This window comes from Synchiropus splendidus, chromosome 5 (assembly GCF_027744825.2).
Source record: "Synchiropus splendidus isolate RoL2022-P1 chromosome 5, RoL_Sspl_1.0, whole genome shotgun sequence".
Lineage (NCBI taxonomy): Eukaryota > Metazoa > Chordata > Actinopteri > Syngnathiformes > Callionymidae > Synchiropus > Synchiropus splendidus.
The window spans coordinates 20,077,893-20,083,907 of record NC_071338.1 but is presented as its reverse complement, the minus strand read 5'-3'; positions in this window follow the sequence as shown (position 1 = coordinate 20,083,907).

Below are 6,015 nucleotides of genomic sequence, written 5' to 3'. Positions count from 1 at the left end.
GCCATCTTGGTTGAGCATCCCATTGGTTTCTGGGAAACACAGCCGTGGGGCTCAACAATTTCAGCTGCGCCACGCTGTGGTCCAGACACTGCTGCAGCGATGAACCCACAAGGCTCGTCTCCAGTATGAGAAACCCCTCCGTAGCTTTCGGCTTTGCGGTAGAAAGGAGTCACGTCCAGTATGTGCAGAATGTATCTGCGGCCACATTGGCCTGGTTTTGCAGAATCAAAGAGGCTAATGGATCTCATTATTAAATAAGAGGCCCTGATCACCCGAAGCAGGGCGTGAATCCTGCCAGCAGCAGCATGTGACCAGTGGTTCACACGGTGGAGAGCTGCTGAATTATTCACAGGCATCATTAATATTATTATTCCAGCGTGCATCACTTGTCGTGGCAGGTGTCGCTCCTCTCCTGAATGTCTGTTGCTGACCTCTGCAGCCATTGACGGTCACACTGACCTATTGTTTTGCCGTCGCTTGACTCTGTTTCTATTTATGACTCTGATGAAGATGGGCGGAAGAGTTGGACTCCAGTAGCGCAGTCAGCTGTGACGATAACTGGGGGAGGCTGGATGTGTGATTAGGCTGAAAGTGGCACACAGCAGGGAAAGCTGACATACTCACTCTAATCAGTTCAGATGAGACCCACTTAACCCGTGCAGGCAGGCCAGTATTCACAGAAATACTGAGCTCTTGCTGCTTGTAAGTGGCTCAGAAATCCATTGTATCAGTGTTGCAGGCGTCAGCATTTGGAGAATAGGGTTGTTTTTTGGTCGCTGCCTACCTTCAAATGAAAACCGTGAGAATGTTTGATATGACTCTGCGCTTTATTTACACAGTCAAAGACACAAGGTCCTCGTAGTGACAACTTTAAGAGGTTTTTAACACTGTTTCTGTCGATTGCTCGCACACCTACACCACACTGGGCTTTGCTCTGTTGGCTGTTGAAATCATTTGTTGGGTGACACACCTGTTGTGGCACAATATGAAATGTAAATAGTCATCTCTTTACTAGTAATGTGCACCTCAAGATGAACAAAGTGGCATGACTTCTAATGTCATTAGATTCATTACAAACCAGTGATTCTATCACCTCTGATGGCCTCACTAGAGTTATGACTTTTTATTGCCTTTGGTAAGTAAAGAGCTTGTGGCATTGCAACTGTTTTGCAATGTTGCATTGTTTTATGGAATTGAATTGTACTTCAACAATTATTACTCACCTGCTGCTATTCCACAGTCCCCAAGCATGTTTCAGGGCGATAGCTAGGGATGGATGACATGAGGCAGTTTATCAACACTGTTTTCACCAGATTTAATTCTGAAAAAGAAAAATATTTCTAAGATGTTAAGCAAAGTTGGGATGAGAGCAGGAAGACTAACCTCAGTTAGCCACAGATCCAAGCGGCGAAGTTCAACATGTACTGTCTTACCTGCCCAACAGCTCAAGAATAATACAGCAACAGGTCTGACAACATTGTCTGGCCATGTCGGTTATTGTGGTAGAAAGACACTGCAAAACAGAAACAGCCTGACATGAATCCTGAAGTGATATATTCCTATCAAACTGATCCCAGACAAACTAGCAACACTCAGGAAAGAAGCTGTAACTTTGAAACATGTGAGGATGCTTATTATGTCCTTTACAGTCTAAAGTAAAAGTCTCCCACTTGGAAAAAAAAACCACATTTAGAATTGTTTTTACCGCCTACTTTGTCGGCTTGTATTTCATTTCGTATTTTGCTTTTCTGAGCGCCAAGTCACCTCAACAGTCCCACATTTAGACAATTTCCACACATTATATTTGTATTGAGCTCTTTCCTGTAGCCAAAATACTCAGGATATGAATATGGATCAGTGCTGCGTCGACATCACTGAAGTGGAAATTGATTTCACAGGTGAAGAAAATAACAGATGAAATAAAGGTCCATGGCACTGAAGCACAAATGAGAGACAGAAACCACAAATGAGACATGGATGTTTATATGAAAGTAACAGACTCTCAATGATGCCTTGAACTGACAATTTTGCTGAAACATTTGTTCCAATCCTCTTTGTGTTTAATTCAATTCAAGAGGCTGCCTTTGTTACAGAGTAGTCCGGATTCTGAAAGTAAATTTTCTAGATGTTATTTACCCATTTATTAATGTTGATGTGTTAGACGTGCTCCTTTCCTGTCAACCTCAGGAAGTTGCCTGGAGAATAAAGGCCTTGGATTATGAAAATCAAAGAAAAGGTTTTGTTTATATAATACTACCATGGTGTGTGTTGTATTTTCCATTTTATTCTAGGATTCTCGCTACTGTATGCTTTCATTATGCTATTGTCAATTTCTTTTCATTATTGTTTGCGCTTGGCCTCAAAGCTGGAAATTGACTTCAGTTTTTTCATTTTTATTTTTGTGTTATTATTTGTAGTATTAGCACAGCTCCTGGTGGTCATCACATTGGCTTTGAGGATGCATTTCTCATGGTTTAAACAATATTTGTTTTTTTATTAATATTTTTATTCATCGTTTCTGAGGAATTGGTGAAGCTTCATGGAATACAGGGTAGATTTATTTTTTATTTGTTGACCTCAGTACCTCCACGACTCACTCACGACAGTTTGATGTGACTCCAACATTCATCCATGGCGGCTTTAATGGAAACTCATTTGGGGCCTGTTTTCTTATTTTCAGAGCAGATTCGTACACGACGGCCAGTAGCGAGCGCAACAGAGGCTGCCATAGTGTGAGGCCAGTGACGTCCCCTCGGTCTGGTCTGGCTGGCTGTCGGACCTCATGTAGTCGGCTTGTCATGATTCAACATGACAGCAATGGAGACAGTGGCCCCGGGGCCATGTCCTTGATGAGGAGCGCGATCATCACTCGATTTCTCCCCAGCCTGTAACCCCTGCATACACACATGCTTCTGCACACACAATATATCATCTCTCTCTCACACACACACACGCACTTCCCCGTGGCCCCGCAGCAGTGAGCGACCTACATCTGGTGTTGGAGTGCCAGGGCTAAGGTTAGAGCAGGCCAGCCTCCAGCAGACAGTGCAGAGCGTGACGTATGAACAGCAGAGTAGCTCTGCAAGCATGTTTTCCGCTGATGGAGCGGCCCCCAGTTTGCGAGGGTTCGTACTTCCCTGTGTGCAATTGTGCTCCGTCACATGAACATCCACGTGCAGACACGCAAATGCATGCACTTCAGGCTTTAATAATGGAAGCCGCCGATCCGATTTGATGGCATCTCCTCTTCTGCTCACCCGACCGCGCTCTCCGGGTAAATCATGTAGGTCATCCATGTAAAGACAGTGCTTACTTTTGCTTGTTAGTCTGATTATATCTGGAGGGATCTCAGAAGAGACGCGGAGAGGAGATGGCGCTCGCAACATCACACAACACCGACACTTTTAAAGGATGGATGTTTTACTGAGTGTGACTTTAAGCTTAGTTCCGGTAGCCTGGGGGTCTACAGGACGACAAGAGTGGCCCGAGGTGAAGGTTTTCATTTCGATCGATTTATGAATAGTGTAAATATCAATACTCCTAATCCATCACAACAATGTTCCACATGTGTTTGATCTTCTTCCTTTTTTCCAGAATCTCCCAAACATGACCCCGGTTTTGTTCCAGGACTGCCTGTTCTTGGGACGTAGATCTTAAGAGGAAGACGATAAGGAGGCGTCATGACAAGACTGACCAGGAAATTGAGAGGAGGTCCTTTTGTATCACCACTTTAGACGCTGCCTCGACGCAGCTTCAGAAAAAAGAGCCCAAGTTACTCCTCACGCTTGGGAAGGATCGTGTGTGTAGTGGGGACTCCACCCTTTTCCCGCCCCAAGCTGTTGCCTCTACTAAATAGATTAGAAAAAAAAAGACTGGATGTGTTCTTCCATGCACCGTACTTTTGTTTAATTTAATTTTCGTTTAAATGACACCAAAGATGCTTATTAAACCACAAACGAATGACCTCAAATAATGCAACCGCGAGGTAGGTGGCATAATTAGAAGTATCCCTCTGACCTCAGGCACTGTGAGTGAACCAGCTGCTCTGATACTGCGGACAAACTGAAAAAAAAACACTGAACAGCAGCGGGCTTAGACCTAGCAAGAGAGGGAGAAGAACACCTGAGGCCCTCGCTGCATCAATAGTTAAAGGAGCACAAGACTTCATGGCTTGTCAGAGTCACAGTGCCAGACAGGGTTGAGAGAGACAGAGATCTTCAAGTGCAAACTTCTGCTTTTTCTCACCCACATCTAATATTCATGTGACGTTCGGTGTCCGCTTATTACATTACATTACAAATTTTGTATTTTTTTTCTTTACTGTTGGTGAATGCAGCGAGCAGAGAGATAGTAAAATAATTGTGAAGTAATGTAACTCCTTCCTTCACCCTCTCATTCTCACGGAGGTGTCACCAATAGAGTGCAGCCTATGGCTGAAAAAGAAACGTTGTTGACTCAGCCGCAACAACCTCACTAGGGTCAGAATGCTGGTGGTCCCACAGTCGTACTGGGCATCCCACAGTAGTTGAGACCAATGAACCGAGTCCAAACCATGGGAAGACTGAGGTCAAACTGAATACAGAATCCAGAAGTCCTATTAAACACACCCATTTATTTCTTACTACAAAGTAAATCAGTAATTGAAAGGATACCTTTGGAATAAACCAGTAGTTTGACCTGGATTCAGTTTTGATCTGGACTCAGTCTCTCAAAGTCTTGGTCTAATTCTTGCTCCTCTCAATGGGCATGGTCTCTACTCGGTCTCAGGCCCTCAAAGTCTTGGTTTTTGACTCTGAGTCAAAGCACAAAGAGCTCAGTTGATGACTTTAAACTACTCTGTGTGTGTTAAACTCACGGTCTGGGGGCCAAATCCGCTATGGAGACCTATTATAGACAATAAAAAAAAACAAAAAAAAACTTTGGTCCCTTGTGCGACCTCTCTGCACTGTTCTGAACTTGCTGCAGGTGTGTGTCCAGGGCGCCCAGGTAGCTGGGGTAAACTTCAACCCCAACAAGGCACATGTTCCAGGATTACCCCACAGAATCACAGACAAATTCATTTGTTTACTGTAATTCCCAGATGCCACTACGGCTCGGTTTAGAGCAACTGCGGACAGTTTCAAGTCACCATATTATTTGGACTGTGGGAGGAAGCCAGAGTCCCTGGAGGAAACCCTTGAGGGAGCATGGAGGACATTGAAACTCCAGACAGAGAGGAACCAGGTTCAACAGAAACCCAGTGATGCCTCAAGCTGGACCATCCTGCGTCGTGACCCTGGAGATGATGTTGAATAATAGGGTCTGGCAGACAGTGAAATCAGTTACATCAGTAAAATGCGTAATGACATGTCAGCTTCTCGTCAAGAATGCCATTGTAGTGTGCTTTTTCTTTTTGCTCTTCTCTTTTCTCAGTGGCAAAAACACAAAGGCACCGATCTCGCCGACTTGTCGTGAACAAAACCAATGCGCCCAGTGAGTCAGCTGTTGTATGGGGGTGGAGAGCTCCTCATGCTGCTCACAGACCTGTACACACATGGTAATTAACAGTTGTGCATCATTAGCATGCAGACCGTATAATTCTAACCAGCTGGACAAACAGGGATACACACTCATCAGTCACGCACACATCACAGGGGTCCAGCAATATCTATGAAAGCAAGGTGGCCTGACAGGGCTTGGATTAATCTGAGTGAGTGCCTGAACTATTAAACCACCTAAATGTTTTGGGTTTTTTTTTTACAATGACCCAAATACGTCTATTTTAGTCAGGTAATTTAGTGTCATATCTCAAAAAAATGTTAAAATATAGACAGCAGCCATGGATTATTCAGCTGTACACAACTTTAGCCGCACAGGTTGTTCTCATGTGGGAGCAGACGTTGGTGCAAGGGTGTGTGATAAACAACCAAAATGTTATATATATAACATACATGTCAAGCTGCAGCAAACTGCAGCAAACATTTATTATTATTGCTTATTATTATCATTTATCATTGATACATACAAATATTTAAA